Source organism: Pseudorasbora parva, chromosome 2 (assembly GCF_024679245.1).
Source record: "Pseudorasbora parva isolate DD20220531a chromosome 2, ASM2467924v1, whole genome shotgun sequence".
NCBI lineage: Eukaryota > Metazoa > Chordata > Actinopteri > Cypriniformes > Gobionidae > Pseudorasbora > Pseudorasbora parva.
Genome location: NC_090173.1, coordinates 11,967,233 through 11,990,657, shown reverse-complemented (window position 1 = coordinate 11,990,657; position 23,425 = coordinate 11,967,233). Strand labels below are relative to the sequence as shown.

Sequence of the window (23,425 nt, the reverse complement as noted above, 5' to 3'; positions counted from 1 at the left end):
TTTCCTCTTTAGTAAACCTAACGTTATACATAACCAGCAAAAGCAGCACAGCTTGAATCTCTTCCATTCTCGTTATTAATTTTTTTACAGTCTATTTTTTACCATGTAAACGACCTGACCGATTACTTTTAAGTGTGCGTCCTTACATGACGTGACAGCGCGCGCCGCGCTCATGTTGACAAGAGAGGAAAGTTTATTTTTCTGAGGGGTAAACTTTTTATTTCGTAAGTTATGAAGATAATGTTGGAATAATGACACAGCGTATATTGCCCCAGGCAGTTTTTACCTTAACTGCGCCTGACGGAAGAATAAAAAGATTTTCTGAGATGATTATTACACTTTAGAACAAATAAATAGCTTACAGGTCCTTCTAAAAAAATTAGCATATTGTGATAGTTCGTTATTTTCCACAATGTAATGATAAAAATCAAACTTTCATATATTTTAGAGTAGAGGTCGACCAATTCATCAGATTTGCCGATTAATCTGCACCGATAGCTGATTGGTGGAACAATCGTTATCGTCAAAAATCAATGGCGATAGTTTTTCCGGTTTGTGTCCGTTGCGGGAGCAGCTGAGAAGGCTGCTGCCATTACACAGTAGCCTACAAGAGCTCTGAGAAGGGTCTGCTGGCATTATATAGCGCGAGAGCGGCCTCTAGAGGCCAGATAAAAAACTATCACTGTTTACATTAACACGTGAGGCTGCACGCTTCACCGAACGCTGCACAGAGCGCGCTGACACATCTGACGTTTAAAACAGCGAAAGGGAAATGGTATGAATACAGAACACTTCAGTACATGTTGCCAAATCATTATAAAGTAATTTTTTTGGGGCGATTAGATGCTTTAGCAGCGGAAGAACAGCAGTATGTATGTACAGGGCCATACCCACCATTGAGGTCCCCGAGGTCCGGACCTCTGTAATTCTCCGAGGTGTACATAATAGAAGTTGCAAAATAATAGCCTATTAAGGCGGCGTGTACTAGGCCTGCACGATATTGGAAAAAAAATTACATTGCGATATTTTTTTTCCCAACAATATATATTGCGATATTGAGAGCCATCAATCCAGGCTAAAGTCAATAATTACCATTCCGTGATATTAATAATTTCAGTAATAAGCAAGCTTCATTACAGGTGACAAAAAGAAATGTTGGAAAGTATGTGCAAACATGCAACTAAACCTCCTGTAGGTGGCAGCAGGTGACCATCTTAATGAGTGAGTCACTGAGTCGTTTATTCAAACGATTCATTCGAACGCTGAATCGTTCACACTTGTTGCTATGAGTGAGACGTGTTACGGGTCTGCTATGAACGATTTTCACTGCTGAAATAGAACAAAAACACTAAATATTGCATCTAAAATGTAAGTGACTAAGTGAATGTTAATTAGTTGTTTATGAACCTGTCATATGAAATCAGTGTCATTTTCAGTCGTGATGGTATTCAGGAAAACGCTCTAGTGTTGGGATTTCTCCTCGAGAGGCTGCACGAGCGTCAACAGCGCGACCTTATTATCATCAGTTCATTATATATTATCATCCACTATCGATCGCCACTTACACTAAATTAATGCGCAATCATTCTTGCATTTTGGTGATTCGCTAGTTATTTCTTGTTTTAATCAGGCTCTTGGCCGTCTGGCGGGTAAAATTCTCTTTCACTTGTCCCTTCAAAACACCCACATGTCCTGGACAAGCGTTAATGTCGAGCCCTGCTTTGTATTCGTCGTAAAATCTTTGTGGTGCCGTTTTAAGTGATCAGACAAATTGGTGGTGTTTTCTTGTTTTGTGGCCACAAGACACTCCATGCAAAGTACTCTTTTTGGCCAACATCCTCCTTTATGTAGCCGAAATAGTCCCAAAAAGATGATTTCTGGTACGAACGTTTTTTTTTTTCCTCTTCGGATCCTCTTCGTCGCGCATTTTAGCAGTGAATGTTTGGCTGTGAGCGCTGAGCAGCGGCTCAGCGAACCAATCACTGTGCAGGCACGCTGAATGTGCATGTCTCTCCAGCAACAAACTCGTGTTTACTGTGTGCTTCCTTAATACACCATGGGCGACTACCATAGACCATAAAAAATACTACTACCCTTCACATCGCATGTTTCGGCGATGTGACTATCGCACACGCGCACATCGCGATGTCGATGTTAAAATAGAATATCGTTCAGCCCTAGCGTGTACAAACAGGTGTTCTCGCCTCGCCCGGCGTATGTTTTCAATTGTTTCCAATGGATGCGCCACACTTTTCAATAGCGCCAACAGCTGGCAGGTTTTGACCATTTTTACGCGTTGAGCGTCCACAGTTCAACTTTAGGTGTACATCAATGTCCAATCACAGTGAAGGAGAGGCGGGACAAATGCCACAACCACCAATCGGCGCTTCGAACAACGACTGATGTTTGACATCACAACACCGCAAGAGCGCTTAAATAATCAGGGATGCAAACTAATAACGTTTTCTTGACCTGGTTTTCTTGGAAGCCTTCAGTAAATTTACATTTACAACTTTGTTTTTACCAATACGGAGGGAAATGAAAAGACTGCTTCAAACAAAGCTCAGTTTTGAAAAGAGAAAAGATACAGGGCAAGAGAAGGAGACTGGGGAAAAAGAAAGAGAGAAGATGATGGCGATGAGAATGAAAGAGCAGGTAGCCCACTGTGCTCAGAATAGAAAAAGCATTAGCCTACAATATATTCCTAATTGCTACACATTATCTGATTCTTGTCTGTGAAATCCAGGCTAAAGTCTCATAATCTAAAATTGAGATTAGGAGCATCAAATTTGGATTTCACTCATTGGTTATATTTTCACATTGATTTCTATCTTTGACATGATCTTACTCATTCAACATTAAATATATCAAGGTTATATGTTCAAATAATGTTCTTTACATAATGTTAATCACACAAATTTTCTTTAGCTAGGTTTTCAAAGACAGTCACACATATGTCGTCTTTGGCTCAATTTAACAACAAAACTGATTTTCTAATTTGGAGTCTAATTTTTTTGCAACATTTATCCAGATTCTCATTTATAAAAATCTGTTCTCTTCTTAAAATAATTTATACTGCACACTGACATAGTTTTAAAGCTACAGTTAGCTGATTCTTTGATTTTCTTATGTCTTAAAATGCATATGTCAAGGAGGGAAAGGTTTTTTTTTTCAAACCCTCCAAAATTCATATTTGGACCTCGGTGTTTAGAAAATCCTGGGTACGGCCCTCTGTATGTACTTTACTTTGTCGTCGAGGCTGAGAGCATGCTCACATAAGCAGTTACATTTACCTCAAGCAGTTAAAGCGATGTTACAACTAGTGATGTGAGAAACCAGACTGTATGGTCATGCATCCGACAGAAATATAAACACATCAGAAACACATTTGATTTCAATACATATTTTGTTATTTGATGAAAACATTATTGAAAACTTTATTTATTCTTCCATTTGGGCACACACGGCTTGAGGAAAGATGTGCAATGATTTAAACCTTGTTTCACACACACTGTGCACAGCTCTTCCCAACTGGCCGCTTATTTTCTGTCTACCGCTGCGTTCCCACAGGACTTCAGCGCGAGACACAGCTAGCCGGCTAAAACAGTAGGGCTGTTTCGAATGCCATTTTTTTGAGCTTCGAAGCTTAGGTGGCAATCAATATTGAATAGTCGAAGCTTCGGTGGGTGGGGCTAAATATATAATAGTGTCGGTTTGCATTTGTATCATCTTTCACGACTTCACGTTTCACTCTTCGGCATCGTAAATGTGTTGCGGCAGACCCAGTGGAGTGCAGTGTTGCATTTGGTGCAATATGATCAGGTGGCACAAATTCTTTAAATATTAATAAACATTTAATAATCTTTTAAACAGAACAGTTTCCGGTACGCATTACACGGGCAGGTTTATGCTCCGAAAACGGACAGTGCACAAGTGATACAAAACACAAGTCTGTTGAGAGCAAGAACTTTAATAAGGTATTAATAACGAACCTTTCTTTAACACAAATGAATCCCAAAACAGAAATTAAATTAGTAACACACAGTGATTTCAACGAACTGTAATAAATAAAGAACACGGTAGCATGCTTATAAACAGTTGAATAAGAATAAATGAATTGTTTTTAAAATGACACAAAATGTAATATCTATTACAATTAGTTTTATTCTATATAAGGGATTTATTTTGTCTTATTCTGACTTTTTGTTAATTTAAATCTTTAAAATGCGCGATGCTTTTATTGAAAGCATGTTGCGGTGTTTTTTTTTATTTATTATTATTATTTCAAGCATGAGTGAGAATGAGTCCGCGACGGAAGTCGAGCGTTGAAGAAAAAAAACAAAAACGAATCTTCAAATCTCAAAACTGAAAATCGAATGCCACCTCACCGAACGAATATTCGAATATTCGATTATTCTAGTACAGCCCTATAAAACAGGTGAATTTAAACAATGGCTAAGTGGCTAAACGCATCTCGTTGTTGTGTGAGGGAACTGTTCATGTTGGACAGACATTTTAATTTTATTTTGTGTCTGTTAAGAGGCACAAAGACACCCGTTACGTTTATGCCCCCAAAGCGTCGTTTTAGCTGAGTGGGGGCTCTGGGCATTAACTGCAATAACTCCGTGTTGCAAGCACCAATCCGGTTCAGGTTTTTTTCTAGAGACTGTACTCACAAAGATATAACCATCAAGATAAACTTAAAATTTCACCGGAGTTGTCCTTTAACAAAACATTTGGTTCATCATAATCCTGATGTGAGATTTCCATACCGTCCCTAATCCAAAGTGACTTGCATTGCAAGGTGTGTATTATCAGGTAATGCATGACCTAGACGTGGCTAGCGCAATGAGCTGACTGCACTAAAATAGTTCACAGCACGAGTTGTTTATAAATGTTTGTCCTTAGTGGTTTTGAGCATCTGTGAAGTTGTTGGCGTGCCGTACGTTGCTGGATGTTGATGCTAATTCGACTGCCACTTCTCTAAAGATTAGAGCGGAGCCACATGCTTTAATTATCAAGAAATCAATCCGTCCCACCCGCTGAGGCGTGCAGTACGTCCAGATGGTTTGTGCGGACAATAATGGACAGCACGTTTGAGGTAGAGATGCTTTGAGTTACAATATTGATCAAGAAACTAAAGAGCATTTAATTAGTGGAGATTCACTCCTATTGGCTCTCTGTCAGCACAAAGAGCTGCTGACGTTCCCACAGATGCATGACCAGGCAGAAACCGTGGACTCTTTCAGCACTGAGTGATGGATTTAAACATGGTGAAATGAGTCCGATTCTTTTCTTAAAAGACAACTCCGGTGAGAAATGCCCCTAGGGGGTAATTAACAGATGGTTACCAAGTAGATCGTTCTCTGGGATGCGTTTTCATGAAAATTGAATGTAAAGAGTTTTATCTCTAAAAACAGATTATCTTATAACGCTTGTCTATGGGGCACAGAGTAAGTGAACTTAAATCGCTAGTTAACACCACTAACAAGACTCAAAATAGCCTCACACTTACGCCGCATTCACACGCGGGCGTAGGCGTTAACGCTTCCCATTTACTTTGAATGGGTGACATCATCCGTTGCCGAACTGAATTGTGGGTTCCGTCGCGGCGCTTCACTCGCGTTGCAAGCGGCAGAAGTTGAAGAATTCTCAACAGGCGTCATCCAATCAGATCGCCGTATGCAAATATCCTACAGCAGACGCTAGCCAATTGCGTTCATTACTGCTCCGTGAACCATCCAGACCATAGACCGTTAAAAATGCAGACGCAGCTCCTGGACCACTACGTTATATTCTTCCCGCTGTCGGCGCTTTTTCAGGATTTAATGTACTTAACAGCTTCGTGCACCTGTGCAGTGCGCTGACAACAACTACACGGGCAATCGCACACGCACATACAACCAAATCGGCATCCATTTCGTCTCACAGACTAGCTGTCATAAAAAGGCGCTTTTTTGTGTTGTGTTTTGGTCCAAGCGGCAAGTTAATGTGATTTGGCTGTTGTCACTATGACGATCGCGTCAGCACCCAGCTTCAGCCACGCCCTCCGTCAAGCTTTAACGCTAACGTGTGAATGCGGCGTAACACAGCAGCATAATGAGGGTCCCTACATGCAAACCGAAGCATTGAGAACTTTGTAAGAGTACAAACAGTTTAATAAGAAGATACTTTATAAACACTACATTACGCGTTTACAGACGGCAGCCATCTTGGAAAACAGTCTCGATGAGTCGAGCGACGAGAGCTCTGCTAAGTGATGAACTGTGACTTGGACTGTGTCCGTTGTTTCCGGAATAAATAAAAATAAAAATGTCGGTGTAATCAGATTTCACAAACTTAATTCCTATCGACCAGCTCACTTAGCACAGCGTTCATCGCTCGACTCGTCCAGACTGTTTTCCAAGATGGCTGCTGTCTGTAAACGCGTAATATAGTGTTTATAAAGTATCTTCTTATTAAACTGTTTGTACACTTACAAAGTTCTCAATGCTTCGGTTTGCATGTAGAGACCCTCATTATGCTGCCGTGTTAGTGTGAGGCTATTTTGAGTCTTGTTAGTGGTGTTAACTAGCGATTTAAGTTCACTTACTCTGTGCCCCATAGACAAGCGTTATGAGCTAATCTGTGTTTAGAGACAAAACTCTTTACATTCGATTTTCATGAAAACGCATCCCAGAGAACGATCTACTCGGTAACCATCTGTTAATTACCCCTAGGGGCATTTCTCACCGGAGTTGTCCTTTAATGCCACGGTCAAAAACCGACGGGTATATCCGTCAGTCCGGGTGGTCTTTTTTAGAGAGTTTCTGATTTATTGTGATGGTTTTATGTGGAGCAGCAGCAGTGAGGTGTCAGGTGAGGAGAAGGGCTTTGGTTTGGGATGTCGTAAAAGACTTCTAACAAATGACCCCCCTGCAGAGAAACCCAAACACTGACCCCCACTGACCTTCTGGAAAGAAACAATTCATTGGTGAGGGAGTTTATGCTGAGAATCCGTGGATTGAAGTGATGTTGGAGCTGCGCGATTCTGGATAGATTGAGAATCATGAGCACAATTCTGAACAGACAACTAAACAAAAATACGAATTTTGAAAGAACTTTTTTAATCAGTGATTCAATGACACTTTCATAAACACTTCATTGTTTCATTACTGGATAAATCAGTGTTTGTTTTGTGTTTTACAAATCTTTTGAATGAGTGATTCATTGATGACTCTCTCAATACTGGATAAATCAGCGTTTTTTTTTGATCGAATCTCTTGAATGAATGATTCAATGACTCGCTCAAAAACACTTTTTCATTCCTGGATGAATCAGCGTTTTTGAACGAATCTCTTGAATGAAAGATTCAATGACTCGTTCATAAACACTTCATTGTTTCATTACTGGATAAATCAGCGTTTTTTTTTAATCTAATCTCTTGAATAAATGATTCGATGACTTCCTCGTAAACACTTAATTAGTTCATTACTGGAAGAATCAGTGTTTTTGAACAATTCTTTTGAATGAATGATTCGATTACTCCCTCATAAACACTTCATTGTTTCATTACTGGATTAATCAGTGTTTGTTTTTTACTAATCTTGTTCATGTGTGTCATTGAATCACTCATTAAAACTTCATTGTTTCATTTCTGGACAAATCAGCGTTTTTTTTTGTTTGTTTGTTTACGAATCTCTTGAAATGAATGATTAAATGACTCACTCGTAAACAGTGCATTGTTTCATTACTGGATGAAAGCACCATGTTACTTCCTTGAATTGGTGATTTGCTCTTTGGACAGAGTTTTCAGTTTTGGGTGAACTGTCCCTTTAAGATGTAAAAAATGCAAAACTAATCTCTAATAATAGTTTTTGTAGTCCAAGTCTTTCCCTTTGTGTCTACATCTCGGTTTACTGTCATAGCTCTAAACAGGACTAGACCGCTGGAGGAGTGAGTCAAGTTTTAATATCTGTTATAAAACAGTGCAGTGACTATTTTTCCTGTTGTAAGACAGTGAGTCACTGGGAATGGGATTGTGTCTGTCTGGAAATCATTAGGGTTTGCTGCTTTGGTCTGTCTTTTAGTGTATACACCCCAGCTGGTGACGTAATCTAGTTTTAGACTGAACCTACTCGCTTCTCTTCTGTAGCTGTCCTGCTCCTGAGTATTTTAAACTCATGAAAATTAACATGCAGAGAATATAGACTAGTCTTCTGACGTAAAACCTTTGAGACCCTTCAAGATCGTGTTCCTTATATTTTCATTTTGGTTGCTTAACTTAAAGGGTTAGTTCACCCCAAAATGAAATGTATGTCATTAACTCCTCGCCCTAATGTCGTTCCACACCCGTAAGACCTCCGTTCATCTTCACACACAGTTTAAGATATTTTATATTTAGTCCGAGAGCGTATGCAAGTGTATGCACACTATACTGTCCATGTCCAGAAAGGGAATAAAAACATCATCAAAGTCGTCCATATGAGAGATCAGTGGGTTAATTAGAGTCTCTTGAAGCATCGAAAATACATTTTGGTCCACAAATAACAAAAACTACGACTTTATTCAGCATTGTCTTCTCTTCCTTATTTGTGTTCAATCCTCAAATAAAGATTCAAACGGTTATGAATCAGTGAATCGATCAATGATTCGGATCGCATGTCAATCTGCTGAAATCACGTGACACTGGCGATCTGAATCATTGATTGATTCACTGGTTCATAACCGTTTGAATCTTTATTTGAGGTTTGGACACAAACACAGAAGAGAAGACAATGCTGAATAAAGTCGTAGTTTTTGTTATTTTTGGACCAAAATGTATTTTCGATGCTGTGTGGAACGACATTAGGGTGAGGAGTTAATGACATCAATTTCAGTTTTGGGTGAACTAACCCTTAAAAATGGCACACCACGTTGACTAAAAAAGAAAGCGAAACATCTGATGGTTAACTTTGAGATGCCCACAACAGTCATTGAGGTTCTCATTAGTAGATGTTTGTATTGATTGGCTAATGTCAGATGCGTTTACTGTTGTATTTAATGTGCTTTGTTTCAATTCCACATTGAAACATGCATTTTCTGTAAAACTGCTTTGAAACTAAATTTGAAAATGATCCAGTAGGTTTATTATGTGGAAAATAGACGACAGGATAGATGTTTCTGATGCTACATCTTAACTTGTCAAGTTGAGCGAACTGTGTTTATAGTGTTGTTAAACCCAGTTTGTAAAGAGTGTTAGTGTTGGCATGATTCCTCAGTTTTAAGTTTTAAAGTGCTGCGGTCTAATGGGACGACGAATACTTCCACCAGAGTTTAAAACCTGGATCATTTTGGTGCTAAAATCTGTTTGTCAAGTGTGTTTTTGTTCAGTGCTGAATTCTGCCTGCTCATTATAAGAAGGAAAATGTGTAGACCTTATGAAAGATTCATTGTGCAGTCAGTCTCATTGATTGCAGAGCTTCGTGAGGTTGCGCTGAACTGAGATGTCAGCTTTTTAGGAATTATTAAGGGAACACTGCCATGCCAAACCAGACTAGGCACGCGCTTGTTTTTATGGCAAATTACTTGAAACTATACAATGGATGTACAGAAGGAAACCTAAAATACTTTTGTGGGAGCTTGACTGAAAAATCAGTCCCATGCAGGTCTGAGAATGAGTGCTTAAATAACGCTTGTGCTTTTCAGACATGATTTAATTTTTTTTTTTACAAGAAAAACAACACAAAGTTTGGGGTATCTGATCAGTGCTTTCTGTGTGAGATCTGTAGTGTATTTTTGTAGATGCTTTTGAGTGTTTTTGTGTTTTGTGGAAGAGATGCTGGGAGATATGCAGGAACAAGTCTGTTCGGAACACACACACACACACACCACCCACAGGGAAGAATGTGAGGGGTTGAGATCCCGGCATTCCTGTTTTAAGGAGCCCCTCGTAGTTGCCATGGAGGAATTGGGCTTGAAACGCCGGCTGAGAGCAGAAACACAGTTAAGATTTTACCCTGAATACACTCATTAAAATTCACATCAACAAAACGATTGCTAGATATCTGACAAAAGCAACTGGCAAAGATTAATGAAGGTTTATTGAAGAAGTCGAGATTCTGTACGAGTGGTGATTTTCTTCCTAAAGTATCCTTGTTAAAAAAAGTTAGTTTTTCATCAACACGTGTTTTGTAAATTCACTGACCTCCGTTGTTATATTAGTATTACTGATAGTTATTAATATTTAAAATCTGCTTTTTATTGTAATTTGTTTGTTTGAAAAAAAATTTGGGGGAAGTTTTTTTACATTTAATTGTTTAATTTTAAATATTGACATCAAGGTTTAATGTACCAAATTCGGGCATTTTTAGTGCTTTCAGTTACTCGCCAAGGCAATATGTAATGTTTTTCATCTATATATATCTTAATTTAATGCAAGTTTTTTTTTTTTTATTAACAAACGTTTTAAATAATTTAACAACAATTACATAAAACACTTAGTATTCACAGAGAGCACTTAGATGTTATTGTTGTTGGTCATTTAAGCTAATTAAAGGATTAGATCACTTTAAAATGAAAATTCGCCCATGATTTACTCAACCTCAAGCCATCCTGGGTGTGTGACTTTTTTCTTTCAGACGAACACAAGCGGAGTTATATTAATAAATATCCTAGCTCTTCCAAGCTTTATAATAGGAGAGAGTGGCTGATTTGTTTTGAAGTCCATAAGTGCATTGATCTATCACTGACTCGCAGTTCAAACCGCTTGCACTACGTCAGACGCCGTGTCAGTTACGCTTTATATATAATACGCACAAGATATTTTACTATATAATGTGTTAAATATAGATATTTTTCTTAAACCCCGTTGATTCGCTTCAGAAGGCCTTTATTAACCCCCCCCCGAGCCATGTGGAGCGGTTATATGATGGATAGATGCAATTTTATGTGCAAATTCACCCCGTCACTGCCATTATAAAGTGTGGAAGCATCATGACATTTATTAATATAACTCTGATTGTGTTTATCAGATAGAAGAACGTCATACTACACCTAGGATGGCTTGAGGGGTAAGGGTTCATTTTAAAGTGAACTAATCCTTAAACATGTTGGGGATGTCTTAAAGTCTTTGCACACTGAGTCCGATATTTTCGCATGCGTTTTTACGTATTCGTGATCGAAAAATTCGTCACACACAGAAACCTTGCACAGTCCGATGCGTATTAATTAATGCGTTACGGATAACAAAACGCAAACCAAGACAGTGACGTCTAGTGAGGATGATTTGTTTGTCCTGAGGAGATATTGTGTTCATCCACTCCAGCGATCGCGTAGAGAGGAGAGTTTCCCCTCCTTATCCAGCGGGATTATCCAGACCGACCGATTCAAAGTTTCAGGGTGCGTTCACACTTGTCATGTTTGGTTCGATTAAAACGAACCCTGGTGCGGTTGCTCGGTTAGTGCGGTTCATTTGAACATATGTGAACGCTGCCATCCGAACCCTGGTGCGCACCAAACAAGCGGACCGAGAGCGCTAAAGAGATGGGTCTCGGTCCGCTTCCAAACGAACTCTGGTGCGGTTCGATTGATATATGAACGCAACACGGACCAAACACATGTAAACGGACCAAAAACCAGACGTAATGTCACAAGATGCCACGCATAATGCAGCTGATTTGACGACGCGGAAAGATCGGCGTATCCAAAATGAGTAACTTTAACGTTAGAGGGCAAACGTAGAGCAACGAGGAAGAGCCTCATCAATATTTGGTCTGCTGACGAGCATGTTTCGAAAATGCTAGAAAAAAACACACAAAAATCATACCTGGCTCTTCTCATCAAAGTTCCTGTGTTGCCCATTATTAGCAGGTACAGACGACAGAACGGCCGTCCCTTTTGCATAAGAGACGCCCGACTCTTTTCTGCACAACGGAGGAAATCCTGCTGCTGTTTTGAATGTTTTGAATGTTTTGAACATTTTATGAGCTCTTCATGAGTTCTCAGCGGGTAAAAATAATGCCATATGTGTTACACGCATAAAATGACCGCGTTTAATCCAGCACACACCGTTGTTTTGAATGTTGTGAACATTTCATGAGCTCTTCATGAGTTCTCTGGTAAAAAATAATGCCATATGTACACGCATAAAATGCCCGCGCGTGTAATCTGCACACAGCATTGTTTTGCATGTTCGGCAAACGAGCTCCTACGTCATAAGCCGACCAATCAGGTTGTGAGCGTCTCCCTGTGCCTTTGGTTCGGTAACTTTAGGTTCGCTGTTAAAAATGCCCGTGTGAACGCTAAACGGTCCAGGACTATTATGTTTGTTTTTGTTTTTTGGTCCGGACCAAACGAACCAAACGAACCGAACTACAAGTGTGAACGCACCCTCAGTGTCGGTGCTCAGTTTGATGCTTTGCTAGCGATACTGGACCCACATATTAAAAAGAAGACCACTAATTTGATCTCGAACAGAGACTGGCAGTATGTCTATGGATCCGATCTCTCTCACACACACACACACACACACTCAGAAAAAAAGGCACAGTGCTGTACCCTAAGGTACAAAAATGAAAAGGTACATCTTTGTACCTTACTCACCCCTAAATGGTACATATCAGTACCTTAAAAGGTACGTATCAGTACTTTAAGGGTGTACTCACACTAGCCAGTTTGAACCGTGCCCGAGTGCGTTTGACTACCAAAGCGCGGTTCGAATTGACTAGTGTGAGTGCTCCGAACCGTGCCCGGGCGCGGCTCGATTAGCCGGCCCTGGCCCGCTTGGAAGAGGTGGGCCAGAGCACGGATCAGTTGGACTCGGGCGCGGTTCACATGCAGTGTGAGCGCTAACCGTGCTGGAGTCCGTAATCAAAGCTGCAAAGTCCTAGCTGCACTTCAGCTGGTACCTTGCAAACCTCATAATACGAGCAGCACGATTACGTGAACATTTTCGCGCCACTAAGGCGACACATCTGTTTAACAACAGGCTGTGAGAGGGCTGTGGACCACCATGGACCAAACGACCCAAAATTATCCACAAAGAAAACAGAGCGATGGACTCAATTGTGTTCAGAGAGCGCCGCTCTTCCTGTTTATCCCGAAAACGGCGCACCATAATGACGTGAGCGTGCTCCGACACGCATGCTGAAACCCGAAACCGTCGCACCATAATGACCTAAGCGTGCTCCGGCACGAATGCTGAAACCCGAAACCGTCGCACCATAATGATGTAAGCGTGCTCCGACACGCATGCTGAAACCCGAAACCGTCGCACCATAATGACGTAAGCGTGCTCCGACACGCATGCTGAAACCCGAAACCGTCGCACCATAATGACGTAAGCGTGCTCCGGCACGAATGCTGAAACCCGAAACCGTCGCACCATAATGACGTAAGCGTGCTCCGGCACGAATGCTGAAACCCGAAACCGTCGCACCATAATGACGTAAGCGTGCTCCGGCACGAATGCTGAAACCCGAAACCGTCGCACCATAATGACGTAAGCGTGCTCCGACACGCATGCTGAAACCCGAAACCGTCGCACCATAATGACGTAAGCGTGCTCCGACACGCATGCTGAAACCCGAAACCGTCGCACCATAATGACCTAAGCGTGCTCCGGCACGAATGCTGAAACCCGAAACCGTCGCACCATAATGACGTAAGCGTGCTCCGACACGCATGCTGAAACCCGAAACCGTCGCACCATAATGACGTAAGCGTGCTCCGACACGCATGCTGAAACCCGAAACCGTCGCACCATAATGACGTAAGCGTGCTCCGGCACGAATGCTGAAACCCGAAACCGTCGCACCATAATGATGTAAGCGTGCTCCGACACGCATGCTGAAACCCGAAACCGTCGCACCATAATGACGTAAGCGTGCTCCGACACGAATGCTGAAACCCTATGTGAGTGCAGGCCAATAGTACTCGGGCCCAGTTCATGGCAACCGTGCCTAGTGTGAGTACACCCTAAGAGTGCATAGTAGTACCTTTTTTGGTTTTGTAGCTTTGGGTACCACCCCAGTGACAGCAAAGTACCTTTTTTTCTGACAGCACACACAGCTTTACAGAGACTTGGTGTGCTATAATTATAGCTGTGATATAATAATATGTGTAGTATTTTTGCTAGAATATGTACGGTGGCTATGAGTTGTCAAAATGCGTTTTTACGGATGCGAAAACGCAGAAAATCGAACCTGTTCCGAATTTTTTTTTTTTGACAGACGAAAGTTTCAGAGGCAGTGTGCAAGCGTGATTGACATAACGTGAGGTCAAATACATTTTTTGACGTGCGTAAATTTCGCATACGAACTTAAATCGTGAATATTTCGAGTTGTTTTTGCATTGTAGTTTCAGTGAATGTTGTGGTTACACCAGAGAGGATTTTCCTGTCAATTGCTGTCATGTAGAACATCAAACTCTTGTTTGAAGCGCAAGAATTCGACCCCATGAGCTGAAGGAACGGACTCATTACCGCTGTAATGTCCTGCAGATGTTGAGAGACACGCTGCCCGTTTATGACTGCTGTGGGTCTGAATGGACCTTCACTGATGTGTTTGACAGTAGCAGACATCAGAAGGGCCAGAGTTTATCTGTCAGATTATGTGGTGGTATTCTTATCGTTTGCTGGATGTGGAAAATGTTGCTTTTTTTGTTTGTTTATACGTTAATTATTTATTCTAGTTTGTGCCACATTTGACTTCAGCCTCTAATTAAGAGCAGATTTGCCCTCTACTGAGGTTTCAGGTCTGGTAACACTTCACAATAAACACAATGATAGAATGAACTAACAATGAACAAATCTTCTATAGAATCAGTTTAATGTTAATCAAAGCACTTACTAATACATTTATTTATTTTAAATCAGAAAGCTTCTTTGATATTAGTTCATGAACGAACACAAACAAATGATAAACAATTGTATTTTCATTAACAAACATGAATCAACATTAGGGTTGCGAAATTCTGGGAATTTGGATATATAGAATAAATATTTCAATAAAGATCTTGTAGCGTAATCTTGAATAAAACCACCCGATTTAACGTGATTTCAGTTGAATTTCCTTTCTGCAGGGCTGTTGAGGACACTGTGCATTCCTTTATAACGTGCACATTGATCAAAAATACAGAAGACAAAAGGTAATATTTTGGGATATTACAATTTAAAATAATGGCTAATACGCTTTTATACATTTTATTCTTGAGCTCAAAGCTAAATTTTCAGCATCTTCAGTGTCACATGATTCTTCAGAAATCATTCTGATATGAGGATTTATTATAAATTTTGGAAATAGTTGTGCTGCTTAATATTTTTCTAACTTGATACTTTTTTCAGGATTCTTTGATGAATAAAAAGTTGAGAACAATGTATTTAAAGTAGAAATTGTTTGTAACAATACAGTCCCTGACAAAAGTCTTGTCGCTTATCTATTTTCTAGAAATTCCTGATATTAACCTGACTTTTAATTAATTCATTGGTGTTAAAAATAGCTCATATGAAAAGCTAAAACCCTCCCAAATGATGTTTAATGCGCTGAAATAAATAATTTTCACAGAAAAAACGTCTATACAGAAATTGAACAAATTTACTGCAAATACAAAAATATGTCAGCAAATTAAGTTGTGGTGCTGTGAGATCCAAATGTAATATCTTGTATGACTTCCATGAGCTTGAAGGACTGCATCCATGCGGTTTGGCAAGGATTCATACAATTTATTGATGAAGTCATCAGGAATAGCTAAGAAAGCAGTCTTGCATGCCTCCTAGAGTTCATCAATATTCTTTGGTTTCGTCTTCCATGCGTCCTCTTTCATCCTACCCCACATATGCTCAATGATGTTCATGTCTGGTGACTGGGCTGGCCAATCCTGGAGCATCTTGATCTTCTTCGCCTTGAGGAACTTTGATGTGGAGATGGAAGTATGCGATGGAGCACCGTCCTGCTGCAGAATTTGGCCTCTTTTATGGTTGGGAACATAAGAGGTAGCTAAGATTTCTTGGTATTTTAGACTATTGATGTTGCCTTCCAACCTGCAGATCTCTCGCACACCCCCATACTGGATGTAACCCCAGACCATGATTTTTCCGCCACCAAACTTCACTGTTTTCTGGGTGAATCTCGGATCCATTCTGGCTCCAGTAGGTCTCCTGCAATATTTGCGGCGACTGTGGTGTAATTCAACAGAAGATTCATCTGAAAAATCCACCTTCTGCCACTTTTCCAGCGTCCATCCTTTTAGCAGGCTGTGGGCCTTGGCAAATGCCACACGGTTTTTCAATTGTCTTTTGTTTAGTGCTGGCTTCTGGGCACTGATTCGACCATGGAGGCCATTTCGAGACAGAATCCGACAAACTGTTCTGGTTGACACAGGGACTTCAGGTGACCAGGTCTCGTGGAGCTCTGCTGCAGTGGAAAATGGGCTGGCCTTGGATTTTCGAGCCAACAAACGGTCCTCTTTAGCAGTTGTTTTGCGGGGTCTGCCTGACCTGGGCTTGTCAAAAACGTCTCCAGTCTCTTCAAATCTTTTTTAATCCTCTGTACTTGACGCTGAGACACATTGAAGGTGTCTGCCACATCAGCAGTGGATCTGGTCTTCAGCCTCTTGATAATCAAAACGTTAGTCTCAGGGTGAATCTTAGGCATGTTTGCAGAGGTCTAGTTGCAGTTGATGTGAAGGTCTAGCGTACTGGGGTTCTTTTTATACACACTTGAGACCTAATTGATCCATTATTAGTCACAGGTGAAGCTCATATGACAAGGAGACAACACTTATGTCTTTGCAAAAATTGACTCAATGGGCTTTACCAAGCTGTGAATATTAGAATACTTTTTGAAAGTTTAGTTTTTCACTGAAATATTATCACAAAAGCTGGTGGGATAAAAATGAGCCATTTCTTGTAAAAAAATTTTTGATTAGAAATATATTTCAGCGGGACTTTAGGTCAATTTGTACACAAGCGACAAGACTTTTGTCAGGGACTGTATACACTATCATTTAAATTTGGGTGTCTGTAACTTTTTCCTTTTTATTTTTTATTTTTTTGGAAAAGAGATTACTTTTATTCAGCAAGAATGTGTTAAATTGGTTAAAAAAAAAGTGAGAGTAAAGGTTTATATTGTTAAAGAAGATTTCTATTTTGAATAAATGCTGTTCTTTTTTTTAAACTTTTTTTTATTAAAACTCTTCTTTTTATTCATTAGTGAATCCTGATCAAAATCGAAAATGAGAAGGAAAACTATTGCCGTTAACTAAAAAATTAAAGTGGGAGTTTGCAAAGGAACAACAACTAATTAAACATGCTCATTTAGATAAAAAGCATCAGTTTAATTTGGCATGGAAAATTTTAGTTTTGCTTTTTCTTTTTGGACTCGTCAATGGCAGAAAAGCTACAAAATAATGCGTAAAACAAAACTCAACAAAGATAGTTTATGAACAGTTGACATTTAAAATTTTGCCGGAATACATCAAAATATAGCATCAGATTGTATTTTGCAGCCTGAAGGATCTTATCTTTGCGTTGAAACTGATTTTAGATCAGCATCTCTTTTAATTTCCTTAAAGCTAAGTCCTAATATTGGTGGTTTGTGTTTATTCCAGACACGTACGGATGTCGTCTCTGTTTCTGAACAAGAGCAGGATTGAATCCTCCTTTCATTTGTTAGTGAATAAACAGGATAGTTTTCCGCTGCATTCTGGGATAATTGAAGACGCTGGGTGTGTGTATGTGTGTGTGGCAGGTCTGCAGGGGCCTGGCGCAAAGTTTAGTACAAGGCTTGGCACAAAAACACGCCACCCAGTGCCAACCATATGGACCAAAAACGTCGAAATGGAGAGAGGTGGCCCTTATCCGCCGTGGAGGAAAATCTCTCCATCAGACGTAGCGCACCGTCTCTGAACTCTCGCTTGTGTGCTTTGAGAAATGTTTTCTTTTTCTTGTCCTCCTGTCAGGTTAACGGCTTGTTGTTTATAAATGATGAGGGTATTAAAATGCTGCAGTAATAGTGTCATGACTGAACAACTTGAAGTTATGATTGCTTAATCGAAATGCTGGAAGGATACTTTTTTGGGGTAATTAATATTTATTAACAATTGCTCAATTATTTAAAATAATGGCTTGTGATTTTTTTTTTTTTTTTTTTAATGCATTGGATTATTATTTATTGAACATGGTAAGAACGCTAGCTTTGCAATTGAATAAAAGCGAATTAAATAAAAACACCCAATTAAATGAGAAACAACCTGATTTTAAAGCTGCACTGTGTAACTTTTTTAGTTGATTCTTAGCTAAAAACACTTAGTTCTTTCAAAAGTAGATGTGCTCATTAATGTATATTTACTTCTTTCAAGTAATAAAGTATTCTCGTAAGTTTATAATATGCCATTGAAAATACATACGGGTGAGGGGTTCGAATGCCGGTCGCCATGTTGCTCCTCCATCTTGAAAGTACATTAGCCAAAGAGGGACATACCCGTAAATTAAAGCTTCGCGTTTTAACACTCGATGGCACCGTGGCGAATGTGAAGAGGGAGATTGCCATGTTAATCTTGGACTAAATCAGCCACCGTAGAAGTTAAAACGAAATCAGAACTGAGAGGAACAGAAACTAATATTCGCTGGATGGTCATCAGGGCTCTACATAACGCCCATTTTGGGCGCATTTACGCCTAAAAATTACTGCGTGCGACTGTGAAAAAATATTTAGGCGCACCGGTGCGAGTGACCCGATGGATGTGTACAATCGGAATAAAAACTACAACACTGACTGAATCAACACTGAGAAACTGTTAGGCTATGTTTCCTACTGCAATCAACTGCTTTTCATGCCTTCAGTCAGCACTCAGCAGAAAAAGTGCAAAAACGTGTGCGACAGACTACACTTCAAACAACGATTGTTTACAACGATTGAAGTGAAACATGTGTGACGAGTCTGACGACGCAGCCATGCGCACTTTACCAGACGCTTCGCGCTGTTTATCAGCCAAATCAAAATTAACTGGAAATACCACGTTTGGATTATCATAAGCAAGCCCAGAAATTAGCGGATGCTTGGGGCATAAATGCCATCAAACAATAATGTATTAATAATACATTTAAAAAGCCCTTGAGTTAATCTTTATCACACATGCTGTTTAAAAAAAATACTAAATGTATATAATGAGCGAGTATATCATGAAGATTTTTTCCAAACCGGGTTTTTGTCTTATTCTGAATCACTGTAACGTTACACACAAAATAAATTATTCCCGCTGCGGATTAGCACAATATTTGCGTGACTCACCACCTTTTTTACGGTCTATGCTCACCACAAACAGAGAGAAGTAGATCCGGCTGCAATGTTCTTCCGCGAGACGCATGCGGTTCTGTTTATGAAGCGCCAGAGCGCCAAAAGTTACGGCTTGCTATAGCTCCGAGTATTGGCATGATTGCATGTGTGATACTGATCTCGTACAAAAATCTAATAGACAAGTTGATATTAAGTAACAACGTTTTAGCCACAACATTTTCTATTTGTGAAAATCAAAGCCTCACCAGAACTGATTCGCATCCCCAAGCGATTCGATTCAAATGAATCTTGTGTTTTGAACTATTGACTGAATGACTTGCCGCCACCTACTTGCGGTTTTTATTTTCATATTTATACTTTGCATGGACTTTTTTTATTTAAAATATTAAACTTTTAAAGTTTAATATTTCTAAATTCAAAAACGTATATGTAAAACATTCATACAACATTAACTCATGCATTAAATGCATAGGTGTTTGATAGTATGAAGTCCAGTTCTGCTTTTTGTGTGTATTTGTGCTGTACTCTCAGAAGTTAATGATAATATAATGTCAGAATTATGTTGAATTTAAGAAATTGACAGATGATGCATACATTTAATAAGATTAGAAAACATTGCTCTTATAATGGTAAAAATGACCCTGGACATTAAAGGACAAATATCGTCCTGTAATGGGAAGGATATAATTGGAATGTGTTTGATGGATTAGAATGTGCTCCTACATTTTTGACTGTGCTCCTAATTTTTTTTAATTAGGAGCACAAGTGCTCCTCAAGAAAAAAGTTAGCGTAGAGCCCTGGTCATATACCTTCACACCGCTAGATGGGGGAAATATCACACAGTGTAGCATTAACAAACAATTACTTACCGATATTTGTCACTTGCCCTATATTTTTTAACTTTATTTTAATGACAAAGTTTAAAATTATAGTGTTTTGATCATGTTGTAATTAAGCGAAGTAAAAAAAAAAAAACATACATTAACTTACAGCCTTCTAGCTAGTTTATTGCTGCATTATCAAATAATTTCTAATGAACCTAGACCGGATCCCTTAAACATTCAACAGGCCAACAAAAATACAGCAGAACAATATACATTTGAAATAAACAGTGCTTTAAAGGGAAGTTTAACAGTTTTCAGGTTCAGAAATAAAGTAAACCAATGTTAAATAACACTCAATATTCTCGACAGTATAAATTATATGTTGTTATTCCATTGAGACGTAGCTAAATTCTTCTATATTTGTCACAATTACTTTGTTTAACTGAACCTTTATGGTGACGGTTTGCCGTTTGTGTGTGTGGGCATGTTTTTGTGACACATGAGGACACAAATGTGTATAATGCCATGGGTCTGACACAGGTATTACAGGAGAGGGTGAAATATGAGGACATTACCCATGGCCCCACTTTACAAAAGGCTTATAAATCACACAGGAGGAGTTTTTTTTTTTATAAAGTAAAAATGCAGAAAGTTTCCTGTGAAGGGTAGGTTTAGGGGCTGTGTGTGTGTTATGCGTAGGTTCAGGGGTAGGGGGATAAAAAATACGGCTTGTACAGTATAAAAAACATTATGCCTATGGAATGTCCCCATATGTCACAAAATCAAACGTGTGTGTGTGTGTGTGTTTATGACATAGCGATAGATTTTGTTGAATGAAACGGAAAAATGCTCATGAAGTGACTTGAGGTGAGGTTCATGTCCTCATATATCGAGAGGCTGAAAAACTGTGTGTGTGCGTGGGAATGAAACCTCGCCATTCATTCATGCAGAGACGCACAGAAACATGCACGATTCATATTTAAACATGAATCCTGCAGCTTAATATTCACAGACACTAGCATATATATCCCGGTTTGATTTAAGTGACTGACCTACGTTTTATTTATTTATTGACCGTGGTATTCAGTGTCCGTCGCAGAAATTACTCCTTATGAAACTTATGTACAGTAGTATCATTATTATTTTAAAAACGCAGACAGCAGCGCAGCAGAAATATTACATTATAATCTTGGATAATGCAGCAGACGTTATGCAGCTCAGAGCCTTCACGCAGTTCATTAATAAACCATCCGTTTATTTCGCTTGTTCAGACTTACGCACCCTCCAGAAGCTTGTGTTCTGCAAATGAACAACGCCTCGTGGTGCCATCCCAAAGAGGCACGAAATCGCTCTCACGGACCTTTTCTTGGACCGTTCCCACCTGGTTGAACGACCTGCCGATCTCAATTCGTGCTGCCGAGTCTGTCGCCATTTTTCAAAAAGCATCTTAAGACACATCTTTTCCAGCTGCACCTGACCAATAAAGACTAGCACTTAACTATTTTATTCATTTTTCTGTTTGCTTATTTATATATAAAAATGGTCTGGATAAAAGCGTCTGCTAAATGATTTAAAGTAAATATTCTCCTTTTTCCAAGCTACAGCCAATGGTTGTAAATTGATCAGAAATCGGCCGATAAATATCAGCGGCCAAAATGTCGGTGCATCTCTAGTTGCTTTTTCCTATAAAATGACTTAATGAACAATTACAATTAAAACCTGAATTGGAAATTAGAATGCATGACATTTTAAATTAATATCCTTGCGGAAGTTTTAGATGAGACTTATTATTAGAAGCTTGATATCTTCAGTGAAACGAGGGATGCCAATTTACATAATTCCCATTATAACAATTGTTTCCGCAATTAAAGGTGCACTATGCAGCTTTCCGTCCACTGGAGGGCGCCTATTCTAAGCAAAGGCGTAGTTTGATGACGCCAAGTGTGAGCGCAGCATCTTGGGACATGTGGTCTTCACCTCACAGCCGGAGGAAAATAGGACTCGGGCAGAAATCATGTTGATGGATGCGGTTATTAACGTTACTGTAGTGAAGCAGAGCAGGAGCGAGTGTTGTGGAGCTGAGCATGGCCGCTGGAGCGATTGTTACACAAACACACACGGCTCGTGAATACCGGGACTTTTATTATGACGGGACGGGACACAGTCGCCGGGCGTGCGCACTTCCGCCTTTTCCGGTCAGGTAAAGCAGCTCTTTTTATCATATCAGACACATTTAAGTGTGTTTTAAATGATGTTATGACGTTCCTCTGTGCGTTCACTCAGCGCTGCTGTGACATGTTGTTCACACTGCTGAGAGTAAAGCGCTCCTCCAGAATAAAACCGAGGGTAGCGCAGATATGACGCGATTGACAGGCGACTCGCTCAAACCCTATGCTGACACGTCCCGGTCCTCGGTTAAAATAGCAATTTTCTCACAATTTACAAATAGTTGAACACATTTGGGATATTGTAAGAACTCAACTGAACAAAATATATAACACCGGCCTAGTGGTTTTGGGGTATTTTACTGCAAAAATCCTACATAGTGCACCTTTAATGGCATCCATATTTCTTAAATGTATGCTAATGTTGCAGTTTATTGTTTTTTGGTGCATTTTCTACTGCATTAATTTAGGAAGAATTGTGTTTTATTAATGTTATTTATTGAACATAGTGTCTTTTTCTTCTTTTTAAGTAATGCTGTACTTTTTTTTTTTTTTTAATCGTGCATCATGATTTGCAAGGCTAAAATACCTGTTTTCTGTGTGAGCCGTGTTCTGTCATGTTTTCGTGGATGAGGTGACTTGTTTACTCCTGAGGCTGTTAGTGTTGAGACTGAATATTAGTTCATCAAGGGCTGGTTAATTTTAGCATTGCTTGGAGAGCTACTTAATCTCCTGAGCTTTATTACCACAGTGATCTTGGTCATAAATGAACGTATGTTTAAAGCGCATCGAGGGTGTTTGCATGCATCTAATAATCGTACACCAGTTACACTTATTAAACCGACCGGTCACATAAGGTCATGCAAACATGTCCAAACAAAACTGTTTCTGTGGTTTTTGTTTTGCAGGTAACGGACTTTCCATACTGCAGCTCATTTGCTGGACCTCATTTATGCGTATTTCTGCGTTAATTGTTTTATAACATTCTCAAGTAAATGAGTACTGTCACTTCAGACCGTTTTTAAATGTCAAACGCCCTCTTTTCCACACCATACACGCTCCACCCGTGTGTTTTTAGGAGCGTGAATCTTTGTTTTGGCTGCAGGTCATGTTTCTGGGTTCATGTTGATGCTTGTTCAATGCATGAGGATTACATCTCCTTAGTTACAAATTGTCTTTCTCT

At 39.6% G+C, this 23,425-nt stretch overlaps 1 protein-coding gene across 4 annotated transcripts in view; it reads left to right on the top strand.

Moving 5' to 3' along the window:
* The window catches only part of foxk2b (forkhead box K2b), a 111,880-nt gene that overhangs the window by 70,117 nt on the left and 18,338 nt on the right, over window positions 1-23,425 (top strand). The gene's annotated exons all lie outside the window — the stretch shown is intronic.